This window comes from Colossoma macropomum, unplaced genomic scaffold (genome assembly GCF_904425465.1).
Source record: "Colossoma macropomum unplaced genomic scaffold, Colossoma_macropomum, whole genome shotgun sequence".
Taxonomy (NCBI): domain Eukaryota; kingdom Metazoa; phylum Chordata; class Actinopteri; order Characiformes; family Serrasalmidae; genus Colossoma; species Colossoma macropomum.
Genome location: NW_023494800.1, coordinates 4,098,996 through 4,115,732, shown reverse-complemented (window position 1 = coordinate 4,115,732; position 16,737 = coordinate 4,098,996). Strand labels below are relative to the sequence as shown.

The 16,737-nt window shown below is 38.8% G+C and overlaps 1 protein-coding gene across 8 annotated transcripts in view; it reads left to right on the top strand.

Moving 5' to 3' along the window:
• Positions 1-8,980: 8,980 nt before the first annotated feature.
• The window catches only part of si:ch211-241b2.5 (programmed cell death 1 ligand 1), a 50,000-nt gene continuing 42,243 nt past the window's right edge, over positions 8,981-16,737 (top strand). For 6 of the 8 annotated variants that reach the window (XR_005008198.1, XR_005008199.1, XR_005008197.1 and 3 more), the window contains exons 1-5: positions 8,981-9,074; positions 10,652-10,720; positions 13,610-14,740; positions 16,025-16,128; positions 16,395-16,586. The gene's annotated coding sequence lies outside the window, so the exon portion shown is untranslated. The remainder of the gene's footprint in view (positions 9,075-10,651; positions 10,721-13,609; positions 14,741-16,024; positions 16,129-16,394; positions 16,587-16,737) is intronic. The other 2 variants (XR_005008200.1, XM_036587577.1) reach the window with 1 other exon arrangement.

Genomic DNA, 16,737 nt, shown 5'->3' with positions numbered 1-16,737 from the left:
GTTGCGCAGCCTGTTATTTTTAATGAAACAGCTTTATTTAAAATTGTTCCTAGACAGAACTGTCTGTAGGGGTTTCGTTTCATTGTACTGTTTTCATACAGTGTGTTTATATAAACTGTAAGCTTTGTACGTACATGATGGTCTATTCAAATGTACAGTGTTGAAGAATCCAAACCTGTCACAAAACAAGGAAGATAGCCATATATCTGGAGAATTGAGGTTTATTTCTTACACGCAGGTACCAGACACCTAGACAGCCCATAAAACAATGGGCTGATGCAGTTTTATAGCTGGACTGATACCAAGATTAGGCCCAGCCTATACATGTCAAGTAAGCAGAATAGAATGTTCTAAATACAATCACAGTACAAGGACACACTATACTGAATATAATGACATATAACACAGCACAGCACTAAACACATTACACAGCAGTACATTCCTTCAGTGTGAGCCACCAACAAACAAGATTTCTAAAATTGCACAGTGTATGCCTGGCTTTAGAGGACACTCAGCTACAGCTCAACCAGTTATAAAGACCTCAACAACACGAAAAGTATGCTCTTCAGATGCACCAGCCTTGGATTTGATTCCTGCTGTCACTGTGCTACAGAGACTGTTGTTGAAAGAAAAAGATGAGGATCAAAACTATGAAATGTGCTGTGGCATTGTCACACTAGATAGGTAGCTGAATAAAAAGAAAGAAATGTTTAATCTGGTTTAGGTGTGCTAAACTGGGACCTTTGTTCTAAAATAGCCTGAATACGGATGTGGTGGACCAGACCCCCGACTTTCATGTTGAGAACCTGAACATCACATTGGTGTCTAGAAGTAGCTGATAATCTGAGTTACGCTGTCAGTGCTCGCTGCAGCCCGAGGCTTCGGCTGAGCCCCAGATGGGGGGACATCGAGCTGGGCACCATGTGGCAGAAGGACACAAGGCCATGGGCGGACAAGAAAAGGCTGCAAAAACTACAGCAGCTTGTCTATCTACTAAAACTAGGTACACAGGAGAACAATGTGATCTCTCTACAGTCTTTTTACAAAGACATTTTAGAACATCAAGGGGTGAAAAGTATGCTCTCCCAAAGACAGCAAAAGAAAGCAGCAATGTTGCTACTGTCCCACAACGTGACACCACCTTACACAACAGGAGCTGAGAGATGGGGCCCTCTATAGGCAGTGGAGCTCCCCCCAGTGGGGCCAGAGAGTTATGGCTAGTGGTCCTTACCACCTGTCACCAAAAGGTGCTGCACCTTGTCCATGGAGACATAGGGGCAGGTCATTTCAGCATCACAAAGACACGGAGGTGACTAGCAACCAGTTTTTTCGGCTGGGGAGCCGGGCCAATGTAGAGTGGCTCTGGAACAGTCCTGTTGGACCTCCCTGCAGCAGGTCCAGTCCAGGGCCCATTCCCTAGGATGGAAAGAAATAACCACTATGTGTGTGTGGCCATGGATTATTTTACTAAGTGGCCTGAGGTATATGCAATTCCTGGGGAGCTGCACAGTGACCAGGGCCAGAACTTCAAGGCAAGCCTGGTCCAGGAGCTCTGTCAGTGGCTGGGCGTGCACAAGACGTGAACCACACCTTTGAGACTGCAGATTGATCAATTAGTGGAATGGTTCGTCTATACACTCACAACGCAGTAAGCCTTTCTGGTGGACCAGCAGCAGCGTGACTGGGAAAAGCACCTGCTCCTGTTGCTCCTTGCCAGTGGCATGGCTGTCCAAGGCTCCATGGGGTGCACTCCCACCACGCTCATGATGGGACAGGAACTGAGAGCCCCCCGTTGACCTCCTGTATCACCGACCCCCAGACAATCAACTACTGGGGGAATCTGCTCCAGATTATGTGGTGGCCCTGCAGCAGAGGATAGAGGCTGTTCAACCGTCAGTCAAAGAGCACCCGGCTCAGACGGGCTTCCGACAGAAGCCGAACTATGACCTGCAGGTTAAAAGCCAAGAACTCCAGCCTGGTGAAAGGATCTAGGTGTTAAATCCTTGCCACAGGAAATGCTGTTGCCTAAAGCTGGACAGTGATTGGATGGGGCCCTGTTGGATGGTGGAAAGATTATTAGATGTGGTGTATCCGGTGCACACTTCTGGCACCCATGGCGCCACATGGTGCTGCATCAGGACCGGCTGGGCCCATACCTGGAAGATCAGGCAGGGCACCCTAATCCTTGGAGCTCTCCAGAACACAGCCCCAAAGGACCGACTAAAGTTCTCCAGAAAAACAGAGAACCCATTAACGCCCTCAAGTACCGCCAGAGTACTGCAGTCATCCCACAGGACCCCCAGAATCCCCTATATATTAGTAGTATATTAGTATAAATTAATAAATTAATCTAACATTAATTGCCTAAATAAGAAAATAAAATCATTATAGCCACTGTTCTCTTAGTGAACATGAGGGACTGCTCTAGAACCAAATATTGTATTAATTTTCCATTAATGTAATAACCCCAAAAATGTAATACAAATGTGCACTTAAGTTGGTCAAAAATGTAATAAAACCCAATAATGTAATGCAATGTTTTAACAGATACTATAATTATTGATTACATTTTCAGGTTGATCATATGTAACACCTTATTACATTATGGGAAATTTTATATTTGTAAGTATTTTTATTTGTTTTTTTCTCAAAAAAGGATGGTGTAATACTTTTAAGAGCAATTAACAAGGTCTCTTACAACACGTCAATGAGACTAGTTATTAAAAAGTTCCTTCTTCTTTAATAAAGAGCCTCCAAATCTAAGACTTCTTGTAAGACTTGTTCTGGTTTCTACTGTAACTTGCCTAAACAGTCATATGAAAATCAGTTGAAAACAATAATATTTGTGATAGAGAAAACGTTAAATCAGTCAAATTTGACTACAACACAACCAGAAGGCCAACAGTGCCTGTGTTTTTTTCAATAATGCAATAAGGTATTATGTCATCAGTAAAAATCTTATCACATTATAATTTTAGACATTGTATGACAGACATAAATGATTATTCATGATGCTGTTATGGTGTTTCACACTCAGTTGAGCTATTTAGGAAAAAATATAGGCACTTGTAGTAAATCTTGAAATTTTACCTATTCAAAATGTAGAAGTCCCCAGGAGCTCGATCTTTGAAACCTGCCTATTTGCTTGATCTATACACCTACAATCCTTTCTTTGCTGCAAGTTCATTCATTCTCACGCTCAATTTCTGAGCTGGTTAAACTGCAGCTGAAATGGTAGCACTGGTAGTGCGTTTAGTGATTTGACTGGTGTGGAGTTGTGTAGAATTTAGGTGGGGGGCGCGATGTTGTGCTATTAGTCAGAGGCATAACGTATACATATAAGTACTTGTGTTGTCAAAGCACAGTCAATTCTTCCAGCCAGTTCTAGTGCAGTGGGCGTGGCTTTAGTGAATGACACTGTACAAAACAAGCACGGAGCTGCAGGCAGATCCACAACAGGCAGACTGTCACACAGCGGTGCTGCCGTTATGCCTCAGGGACAAACTGGAGTTTATTAATTATGAGTATAAAGATAGAGTTGGATAAATCAGAAGATATTAAAAAAGAAAAACTAAGAAAGGAACTAGGTACATTTTATCAAAGTGAAAGCGAACAAGCTGAGCTGAGTAAGGCTTTGGATGCCTCCCTAATTCAAGAAGTGGAGGACAGAGGGGCAGAAATTGAGAGTAAAAAGCGAGATACACAAACCAGAGGAGTAACACTGGTGCGGCGGCGCAGCATAGAATTAATTCATCCGAAATGTAAGTATTACATCATCAATACATGTTCTGATTTTAAGAGCATGTTTCTCCTACGCTGTAGTACAAACCCAATCCCAAAAATTGGGTCAGTAGGCAAAATGCAAATAAAAACAAAAAGCAGTGAATTGCAAATGCTATTTTGACTTGTGTAACATTGAAAACCATGCAAGATAAAAGCTATTTGATGCATATATATTTATTGTAAATGTAATGCCTGCAACATATAAAAAAAAAGCTGAGACAGGTGCATGTTTACCACTGTCCCAGATAGCGAGCATATATCGGTCCGCTGGCTTGATAAAGTTGGCACCCCACTGACCCTTTGCCACTGCTGGTCCACCGTCTGGCCACCCAGATTACTGTCCTGCATACAAGCTCTAACTAGTTTTTAATCTAATCAAAGAGATTTTAAAAGCACAGACACTTTTATTTTAGAAAATAAACTAAGACAAAAATTACAAACATCTGAGAAATTAAAAATTATGTCTAGTCTATGATTTTATAGAAAATGTTGCTGGCACTGTCCTAAATTAAAATTATTTACTAAACTAATTTACAAAGTATTACTAAAGAAAGGAAGGAAGGAAAAATAAGTAATTTGGACTGTGTGTGGAAAATGAGTGATGATAAGTGGAATTTTGTCTAATACTCGCTTAAACACTAGTGGGCTGCCCTGGAAAACACTGAGCAAAACGCCAGTGGACCACAAGCTTTGCCATCAATGGGCCAACAATGGCCCACTAACCTTTTGCTATCAGGATTGTTACATCACTTGTCCTTTAAACAGCATTCACTAATTAGTTGGGAACTGAGGACACAAATTATTGTAGCTGTGAAAGAGGAATTTTACCATTCTTGCTTGATATTGCACTTCAGCTGCTCAGCGGTTAATTGGTGTATGTTGCGTTTTACAATGTACCATGCGGTTTCAAAGAGAGATAGTTGGGATGCAGGAAGGCCAGTATGTGGAATGTGGCTTGGCATTGTCTTGCTGAAGCAAGCAGGGATGTCCCTGGAAAAACTTTAACGGCATCTAAATGGCAGCATTATAATGGTCCAAAATACGTGCGTACCCTTCAGCAGTAGCAGTGTTTTTGCAAGTGTGTAAGTTACCCACTAATACCCCCTCCATACCATGACAAACTCTGGCTTTTGAACTTTATGCTGGTAACAACCTGAAAGGTCCTTTTCTTCTTTGGCCCAGAGAACATGACATTCATTATTTCCATAAATAATCTGAAAGGTTGACTCATCAGACCACAGCACACATTTTTACTATGTGTTAGTCCATCTTTGATGAGCTCGAGCCTAAAGAGGTTTGTAGCGTTTCTGGATATTGCTAATAAATGGCTTCCACTTACACTTAACTTGCATTTGTGGATACAGCAATGAAATGCGTTTACTGACGAGGGTTTTCCGAACTATTCCTATTTGGGGATATTCATTACCTTGTATTTATATCCATCAGCCCCCCTCCAAAGAAAAAAACGAAAGAGTGGGGGGCAGTGCACTCCCAATTGTAGCACAAACATGGAGAAAAGATGCGGTAGTGGAACTGCACAGAAAAGTCTGGAAACAGCTGCTATAGTGAAACTTCATTTAACAGTAGGGATTTTATGCTGCAGGGTTGCTACAGCAACCAGAAAACCCGTGCTGTTTCCCTCATGCATGCATTTCACTGATGGGTTTTTTCACCGTCACGCAGGGTTGCCAGATTCACAGTTTTCATGACATATTTGGCTGGTTTGAAAGCGCGGGTGGATTTTATATAGTTGCTGGGTGTGTTTTTTGTATGAACTACTTTCTAAATGTACAGAGCATTTAAAATTCCTTGAAAACAAATCAATTTTATTTTTGTCTTTGCAGTCTATCGGTTGTGATGAGGGCTGGGGGACGAGCCATGTGACCCTGACTGGGAACAGACTGTAGCTGCATTTTCAGCTTCCTTCCACTCTTACCTCACAGTTCACCTTTGCTCTTCCAGTTGAAATATGAATGTTTTCTGCCTGTATGGACCTGTTACGGTTGAGGGTGCCAAGCCAGAAGATAATGTGGGCAGTGACTGGATGTTATAAATGGTTACACATTTATATTTTACCACATTTCTTATATTTAGTCGATCCTGGATCATTATCTAGAAAGATCACTAACAATAAGTAATAGTGATAGTCAGCAGCTTTTTCATGTATGTGGAGTATTGAGATGTCTTTGGGTTAATGTTGGATATGATATCAGAAACACCAACAGTGTCTTCAGAACATTTTCACTGTGATGTTGGAATGTTGTCATACAAGCTGGATTTTATTTGCATTGAGAAATAGGGAATATCAAAGGGAGGAGATTTTGCGGTAGGTTGCACTTGGTCCTGTAATATGAACATGCAAAACAATGACAAGATGGCTTCCCACCATATTTAAGACTTGACAACACACATTGTTGTCGCACATCTAAACAAATCATATCAAATCAAATCACCTTTATTGTTACATCACATTTACACACTGTGTAAACCCAATGGATCCAACCAGTTTCTGGACAGGACAGCTGCTATAAACTTGTGAAACTCATGACCCAGCAGAGAGGAAATTATTAAGGCACTCTCAAATGCTCGCCTACCCCCTGTGGATGAGCTTAAATGTGTGACCTCTGATCTTTACTTGTGCAGCATGTCTGTATTTGGGTATCTGTATATGTAGTCATGATTTTTGAGACTGTTCCTCTAGTACAGTGAGATTCACTTGAAAGAGGCCCCGAATATTCTGTGGTAACTCCCATTATGATGAAGCAATCTGAACCAAAAAAATACGCTACATACCTTGACGCGCTGCTCAGTACTGTACACCACCATTCTGATGAGAAGTCGAGTGGCTGAGTGAAGGAGTACGGGGCTCTGCACCTGGAAATTGCAAACAGAGGTTAAACGTTTCAACGGCTGCCTGGCGCCTACCTCATCACTCCGACGCAGGGGTATCCCAGCTTGTTCGAAGCTCCATATACTGAGGATCACATTGCACGTTGTTTGGTTCAGATTGCTTCATCCTATTGAGAGTTATTACAGAATATTCGGGGCCTCTTTCGAGTGAATCTCCCTGTATAAGTAATGATACATTTATAAAAGCCTGCATACTGCTTAGGGGCATCCATGTTAGAGGGAAAAAAATATTAAATCCAATAAATGATGTGTGTCATAACTGTGTCAAACAATGGTAAATGTATTTTTTAACCACAAATGTCAGATGGTATCAGCATGACAGAATTGAAATATATTTAATCTGTGAATCAGTGAAAAAAAGTTTGAAAAACTTTTTCAGTGTTTACGTTGAGGGGCTAACTGTCAAATCTAACCCTGATCTGTAGAGGCTGTACTTTAGCCTGGCTAGGACTCGCTATGAATTATTCACATTCTTCAAAACTGTGCTGTATTACAGGCACAAAGACTGAGATTCAAACTATACAGGCAGGAATTTTTTGACTTCTATAGATAATTTAATTGTCACGCAGCCTGCTGCCTTAGACTCACACTTGGCCAGAATCCCATTGGAGATCACATGACTCATAAACTTCCTCAATCCTCCTATCACAATCATCAGTACTGATATGTTGCTCCTGTTTTCTATGTCATATGATCTATTTAGTTGAAAAGCCTGGGCTTCAGCTCAGCCTAGTTGCAAGGTGTTGCTTCCCTTTGTAGAGCTACTGAGCGTTTCCTGACTGTTATTGTTTGCCATTTCATGTATTGGACTCTGATTCTGGATTTACTGACTTTGCCTTCTGCTTTTGCCCTTTTTGGTTTTGGTTGCCTTGGTTATGTTTGGGCCCTTTTGTCTTTTTGCCCTTTTGGATTTGACCCACACATGTTCACCAACTACAATTATTGTCAAGCCCTTTTTAATTAAAGCCTCATTTCTTTTTTTTACTGCAAGCTTCTGACTTGGTCTGTCACGTTACATTATTAATGATAAGTAACACTAAAGATTTAAAAAAAGTTGCTTTCAAACCATTAACTGCTAATTAATTGCTAATCAAACCATTACCTCTTCATTAAGCAGAAATTAGGCAGAATTAAGCGTTTTCCAGAGCACTTTTCATTGTTGTATTATATTGCACATCATTATTTTGTGTATAACCATTATCTGAGCAGTGGGGGGCTTATTAATGAAGTCTGTAATAAAAAAAAAATATCTATGTAGTTAAATTGCATCTCATCAGTATTATTTATTTACTTTCTTTTGATTCTTATCAATATCTCATAATCACCAATTATTAGTTGTATATACAGACAATCTTATGCCCTATTCTAAAACTTTCATTAAAGTTTTATCCAAAGGTGTAAATATATATATATATATATATATATATATATATATATGTGTATATACAGCTTCCATGAAGCTAAGTGCTCCTCCTTTTTATTTTGTTTATGCTCTTGTTCTTGTTTTTGTTTAGCAGTTGTAATATGTTTATGAACAGTATGAGTATTTCTACGGGTTTCCTGACATTGGACAATTACAACATTTGGATTTCCCACAATAAAGTTTTATTGCATGCATCCTGCTTCTTCTTGTTCATTGCAAATGTGCCGCTACTGCTAAGGTTATGCCCTCTGTTGGCCATTCTTTTCTAGAAAATAAAATGCATTGCCACCATCCAAAAAATGAATAAATGAAGTTTCTTTTTATGTAAGCCATGATATTTAAACATAAATGTGATTTACTGATCACGTGTGGTGTTCTGCCATCATTTATAAAGTTTTTTGTAAGGTGTTTGTATTGTTTCTAGGCTATATATTGTATTTATTGTCTGTTCATACTGCTATCTGCTTGGCTAATGGAAGGTGAGTGTACAGTTGAAATTAAAACTAAAAACTTTACATATGTTTCTGTTTATTAAAACAATGAAACTGTATAGTATGAATAGTGAAAATAAAAGCTGAACATTTTATGCAATTTCTGAATAACCCCTTCATTTTACATTAAATTACATAAACTGATGTTGAGGAATTTATAGCCCAGCCAGAATTAACATGATGCAACTTACATGAATACGACAAAACATGCTCCTGTGTTTTGACCCTTTGTGGTCTTTGACCTCTGCACAACATTTTATAGGGCTGTAAAGAACAGAGGTAACACTAAGAATTAACTTTCTCTTTCACAGTTAGACTGGAAAAGCAGTTCTCCTCTATAACATCCACATGAACTTTGCTCTGAGGAACGTAAGAGTCACATGCTCCTCCATCATAAACCTTATAGCTCCTCAGAGGGATTTATTTAGCTGCTACGATGGAGCAGAGAAGAACACCTCTGAAACAAAGTAAGCACTTTTTTACAATAGTTCTGAAGCAAAATCATTTGGTATAACTATCTACACAATTCTATACTTAGAATATACTGTATTTTAATCATACAGTTTGTATCTTTCAACCCTAAAATGGAAATGTGCAGAAGAAAGTGGCAATACACATTAATGTATGTATGTTTCTGGTACTGTATGTTTCTGTTTATTGTGTGTAAGCTTCAGTTTAGGTCTTGCCCTAAGTTAAGGTGAATTGTCACAAGTCTATAAAGGCTCAAATCTTCACACAGATGCCTAGAGTATGTCTTATTATACAAAAAAAGTATGTAAAAGTTTGGGCACCCTGGTCAAAATCCGTGGGTTGTTGATTTTTTAAGCGTAAATAAGTGAACACATCATCAACAGAGACACACTTCTGCATATTTCAATACCCATTTACTATTTGTTTGCTAAATTTTACATGTAGAACAAATAATGAAACGTTATGAAAGTTATGGCGTTATTTTATGTTCTTTTGTCTGTTAAACTCAGAAATTAATTAACAAATAAATAGAAATTTGGCTCTAAAATGTGAGATTTAAGCAGGTCCTCTGTAGAGAACGGGTTCATTCACTCTCACTTAGAAAATCAACAAAACATTTTACCAGAAGAGTTCAAACTTTTTATACAACTGTATAAAATGTTTGCATAAATAAATTTCAACCTAAATAAGTAAAAACCCTACAAAAAATGCATATGTATTTATGTTGGTTTCACTCACTAGTAGTTGCACACTGGGCATAACACCTAACTGATCACATGACTTATTTAAAGGGGAATTCTGAAGATTTGGAATGTTGAAGATTTTTTTGCCTTTCATTTTGCCTCACAACAATTTCTCTAGAACACAATATTCACACTAAATTACTCATATTTTGTTTAATTTGTAACAACTGAATTAAATTGAAAAAATGGGATTTTCCCTTTTACACTGAAAATTGACAACCATAAGTCTTAAAGGGGAATTCCACCAAATTTCTCAATAATAGAATCAATTACGATGTAAAAAAAGAGTCAATCAGAGTGGTTTGTCATGAACTTACAGGAACTAGACCCAATTTTATGTTACATTAAATCTTTATGAATATGCTGCCTAATGTCTTAGACAAGGTTTCGGCCTAAATTTGCTAAATTCATTCATAGCAGAAGGGTACATGGGGGCATTGTGAGGCAAAATTCCCCAAAAGAAACCCTTTTTCAAATTTTCCACTATTTCCCATCATCAACATTCTATATAAACTTAGAAGACTCGTGTAGGTTCACTGGTGGTTTTGGATAGTAAATAAAATGTCTATATTTGTGTTGTAGTCATGGCAACCCCTGGTTCCTATCACCACCACTGTAAAGACATCTGAACCATTTCACACCAAACCACTCTGAATCTCTCTGTTTACATCTCACACACTGAATTATGCAAAAATTATATACATATAATACAATACAGTGCACTGACGTTAGCTTTGGGAAATGATGCTGCTGCCTCCTACATGAAACAGACAGTCTAACTTTCAAAAATCTACTTATTTATTCTTATAAAATGGCATCTACGAATGAAGATAGCCAACAAGACGAGATGCAACTGGAAAACATAACTCAAGGTCTTCAAGCAAGTGCATCAAGTAACAGTGAGTATATGTTTAGTTGAATGAGCTGTTCATATTTGAATATTGGAATTTATTACAGAATTTTGAATGTATTTATTTAACTTTTTGGCCATTTAAAGGGGCATTACAACTGAAAATTCGCAATTTTATGTAATTTTCATGTTTTCGCTCATCATTGTTCTCTCAGTTGGGTATGATTATTATACAACCCTGCATATCTTTGTTCTCCAATTAGTCTTCATAAAAGCATCAAATTAACATGAGAAATAATGTCTCATATTACGGCTTAATTTTATGTTAGGACAGGTTATATTAGGTGAGGTTGCATGCTATTAGATATCGAGTAAGCGTTAGAAAACCTTTCCTGTGATTCGTAGTTGTAGCCAGTTTTTTGTTACGGTTAGATAGTTTACGTTCTGAGTGGGTGAAATAGTGGATGTGCGATACTGTTTTTGACCACATGGTGATGGCGTTTTGGAGGTGTCCCGTCACTCAACACTTTGCTCTGTCCTAACAACAAATGAGTGTCCAAATGTCGTATCACATCACGTCAAAGATTGATGTCTACACTGAAAACGTCAAGGGCGCTCTTCAAGTCAGCTGCTTTACTGATGGAGCTGTCCAGATGTGGTTTTGGGACATTTAATGGTGCATGTAATGGGTTGTTTTGTTCGCACATTCAACATCAGCATTCTAATTAACAGTTAAAATATCATCATACTGCCCCCTGGTGTTGGGCAGCTTGGTTGTATCTGCTGACTTGTAGTCTAACTTGCTAAATATCGTTATCAGGCAGCGACTCTAGACAAATAGGACTCACCTCTAACATCCAGCCTTCTGTCAATTTCTCTACAAATTGTTTACTGGAAGAGCTGTAGAAATCCATGAGTTTCTGCTCTTCCATTTTGAGACGGAATGACAGACGTGTCAAAAACAGAGACAGGGCACCCATTAAAACCCACCATAATCACATCACATTGTGCTCTGCAGCTTGCAGCTGGTGTAAACAGCTTCTTTAATCATAATAGAAGCATTTTGTTTTTGTCGTTGTCGCTTGATCGTGTCATTTGCTGTTAGGACAAGTTTACAGTGGGTAGATAGCATGAAATTGTCAGCTATTTTGATATAGTAAATGATTTAGTCTTTTCTGAATGTGTAGATGGTGAATAGCTACGGAACTATAAAAGCACAGAGGAATACAATTATTTTTGTACCAACAAAATTGTAAAGGTTTTGTATAGGAAGCAGTGACCAGTCTGAGCATCAGCCAAGGTACACATCAGTTGTGGGTAATGCTGAGGGACAGTGTAGTGCTGAAGGCCGCGGGTTGATTGTGCATTGCAGAGTTGGGGAAGTCCTGCAGCTACACTGCTGCTGTTTTGTGGAAGCTCAGATGTATCCCATTTGCTCTGTATTTTATTTTATGAGCGAGCAAATATTCTCTTTGGATGATATTTAAATTTTAAAGCTGCAACCTATGGCAGTTTCCTTCTTTCTTCTTTGGCATGGAATGGATCACAGAGGGTGCAGAGCACTGTTTACAGATCTGCTGGTGTTCGAACATGTACTTTTAAAGAACAATTTCAGTTTTTTTAGTTGCAATGGTGGCCATGACAACACCACACATCAAGCTCAAGCTCAGGTTTGAATCATAGCTATGTAATCTCCATAGCCAATAATGGCAGTAGAATGGGTCGTACTGAATAGCTCAGTGAGTTTACATGTGGCACTGTCATAGGATTCCACTTTTGCACTAAGTCAGTGCATGAAATTTCTGCCTTGCTAGATCTGCCCTGGTCAACTGTAGGTGCAATTATTGTGAAGCGTTTAGGAGCAACAATAACTCAGACATAAAGCAGTAGACTATGCGAACTCACAGAGCAGGCCTGCCAAGTGCTGAAGTGCATAGTGCATAAAAAATCTCCTATTCTCTGTTGAATCACTCACTCCAGAGTTCCAAACTGCCTCTGTCAGCAACATCAGCACAAGAGCTGTGTGTTGGGAGCTTCATTAAATGGGTTAAGCAGCTGCACACAAGCCTAAGATCACTATGCGCAATGCCAAGTGTTAGCTGGAGTGGTGTAAAGCACCGCCACTGGACTCTGGAACAGTGAAAACATGTTCTCTGGAGTGATGGATCCCGTTTCACTATCTAGCAGTCTGTTAGGTGGATCTCAGGAGAACGTTATCTACCAGAATGCATAGTGCCAACAGTAAAGTTTGGTGGAGGAGGAATAATGGTCTGGGGCTTTTGGTGGATCACTATGTCTTTATGGAGTTTGGGGAAGGGCCTTTCCTGTTCCAGCATGACTGTGTCTTTGTGCACAAAGTGAGCTCCATAAAGATATGATTTGATGAGTTTATTGTGGAGGAACTCCAGTGGCCTGTACAGAGCCCTGACCTCAACCCAGCTGAACACCTTTGGGATAAACTTGAACGTCGATTGTGAGCTTGTTTTGACTGAATAGCCATTAATCCCTACAGACACACTCAAAAATCAACTCCATATCAATGACCATGGTTTTGGGATGGGATGTCCAACAAGATCATATAGGCATGATGGTCAGGTGTCCACATACTCTTGGCCATATAGTGTATGTGCATATGTTTCAGTGTGTAGACATATATGTATATGTATGGACATATGTTAAAATATGTTTAAAAATCACAGTTAAATACATTTGGCAGCTGTACATTGTAAATATTCACACATATTTCTTCTTCCATATGGGAGTAGCCATTCAATGAATACAATAAATTCTGCCTGTATCATAGTATCATACTGACTTGAATGCAATACATTATTTTAAAAATTTCTGAAATTCTTTATAGTGTAGTTATTGAATAATAGGCTGTAAGATGTAATACGCCTGGGAATGTAAGGGGTTAAACTGTATCTCTTTCTTACAGCTGAAGTATATTCACACAAGGAGCAACTGTCACCTGAACCCAAAACAGATCTCAGGCTCGTGCTCTTTGGCGGAGATGGTGCCAGCAACAACTATGTATGTGGCACCATCCTCAGATCCGAACACAGAGAGGAAACTATTAACGCGAGAAAGGGAAATGTCAGAGAGAGCATCATTGCTGGAAGACGAGTGTCTGTATTTAAGGCTCCATCATACTGGATGGAGCACCTGGATTCACATTTGATTTTCTCAAACGGAGTCGAGTCCATCAGACACGAGATTCAGAACTGCACCTCAACACTGTTTCCTGGTCCACATGCTTTTCTGTTAGTGATGCGAGCTGGTCATGCTACTGGAAAAGAGCATTATCTGTTACGAGCAATAACCTCAGTGTTCGGAGCAGAAGCTTTAGAGTACACCATGGTGATGTTCATCCATGCACACGAACGGCACCATCCAAGGAAGGCCTTGAAGGACCGCTGTGTGCAGATGTGTGGAGAAAGATTCTACTTTCTGGAGAACAACGATGAAAATGTGGAGGAGCTTTTCATGAAAATTGAGACAATGACACAGAAGAAGAAAAAAAGCAGGTTCTTTGTTCAGCACTCATATGAAAATCTTATGAAAATGTGTTTTGAATCATGGGAAAGCACAAGACTTCATGCTCAACAGTGCAGAGAACATAAGCTGATCGAAGAAATGAAGGCAGAGCAACAACTGAAGGAGACTGAACTGAGGAAAAACCTGGAGACACTAGGGCGAGCTGAGCAGGACTTGAGAAAAGAGCTGGAAGCTTCCAGACTCAGTGAGAGACACTTGAAGAAGGAGCTTAATGAGTCAAACGACAGATCTAACAAACTTCAAAGAGAAGTAGACGAGTACACAGAGAGGGAAAAGGAGCTACAACAGAAGCTGAAAGATCTACAGAATCGAGAGGAGCTACTGCACAACAAACTGGAGCAACAGATGAGACAGAAAAGTGAGGAACTGAAGGTCAGAGAAAGTCAACTGGACTACAAAGAGAAAGAACTGAGGGCCAGAGAGAGAGAATTAGAAGGTAAAGCTGCCTCGACTGAGGAAGGAGACAGAAAACCTTCACGACGCTGCAGCAAAGATGGAATTCCACCCCACAGTAAGTTCATTTACAATCAGTGGGCCTCTTTCTCCAGTATCTTCCTGCATTTCCTCCTGAATATGTACTTGAGAAAGGTCCTAAGAAAAAGTCTTAAAGTGCAGAACTGTTCTCACCTTTGTGCTCTTGAGTGTGTGTAGATTCTGTTCTTACCTCAGAACAAATCCCAAATAAGAAAACACTGCTGAATGTCAGAATCATCGTGAAAACTGCATAAATAGGTTTTAAGAAGAATTTTTTTTCTTAAGGACATTTGGTAAATGAGGCCCAGTGTTTCTGATGGATTCAGAAGTACAGCTTTTCTAACAGTTCTGCAGGGTTTCTCCACAACAACATTAAATAATTAAAAATAAATCAGATAAAATAATTAACAATAAATGTTCATGGAAAATTTCAGGCCAAAACCTCTGTTTCATTGATTAAACCATGCAAAATTCCAAAACTGTGCTACAAATATAACATTCTGGGGTAAATAGCAATACCTGGTTATGAAATAATGAATAAAGTTTGCAGATGAAATATGTCTAGGTAAACATACATCACTAAGAGTAATGTTCACAACAGGTTACTTTATTGGAGAGTATACTATTGAAATATGCATGGAAATTTCTTCTTTGAAATTTCATCTTTCGGTCATTTTTAAAACCTATTTCAGCAAAATTCAGCTTTTATGGAGTACTGTTACATTTATATCAAACATTCTGACCACATATATGTCTTATTGACCATAAGAACTCCATATTTTATCTCAAAAGGGACTAACAATATTTCCCCTTTTTCTCAGGCAGACATATGTACCAGTAGCATAAAAAGTGGACTATAACTTCTTTACAGTATAATAATTCTTTGAGGCATTTGAATAACAGGTACAACATAAGAAAAAGTAAAACATAAACAGAAAAAAACTCTGAAAGAACCTTTAAAATGCTTCAGAAAATGTATGTTTTTTCTTAGAGATTACAAACTTAAAAAAAAACGTATAACTAAAACATTTTGGAGAAAATTTTTGCGTTTTTTACTTGCACTTATTAATGTAAATCCATCACGACTTGTTCATTTGCTGTGGAATAAGCATCTACAGATTATAAATCACATCCTGCAAAATCTAAACGTAATTAAATATGTTGTGTAGCTCACATTTACTATGGTGATGCATCTGAATTACACATTTTTGGTATTTTAGTTTAAATTCTGGATCTGTGATATTTTTAGTTGTAAGGAATTATTCATCCAGTAGGCAACAGCAGCTCTTAAACATTCTTTTATTTGTTTCTCTATTGACAGTGTTGGAAAATCAGACTAGGCCTCCAGATGAGGTCTAGATGACCTGGATGTGGTGTGTCAAGAACACTAAGGATTTGTAATGGTGATGGATGCACAGACTGGCTGTAAGTAAACATCTTTCAGTTGATAACAATGGCCCATATTTCAGAAACTTAAACTTAATAAGCATAATTGAAGCAGCAGCAAAACTAAGCAAGTTGTGGTTGCGTTATTGAAAATTTAACATCAGATACTCACTTTAAGTCATTTGACATTTAATTCTTCATTTAATATTTTTGCTTATTTCACAATCCCAAGTGTCAGCAATACTCCAGCAGGTGGAGGTTAAGAAACTATCTCATCATTTTCCTTCCCCTATGTGCTCATTCAGGCTTCATTCATGTCAGAGGTTACAAAGGGAACCAGAAACAGAAGCACAAAGCAGAAGCGTTCTCAAGACCCTGTAGAGCAGATAGAGGTGAACGGTATGGATTCTGGACCCTTACATCCCATCTGAGCCTGCAGACAGCACTGCAGACTGAGGAGGATCTTCTGTTAGAGCTGAGATCTGAACCTTCAGGATGTAAGAAGATATGAGTTACCTCTGTCAGTCGGCTTAAGGCAAATATGGAATAAATAACACAGAAAACAGAATGTATATTAACTTAGAGCAGGACAAGGCAGTTATAGTCTCAAACTCTCTCAATCTCAGACTGTCTTTGCACTATTAAGGA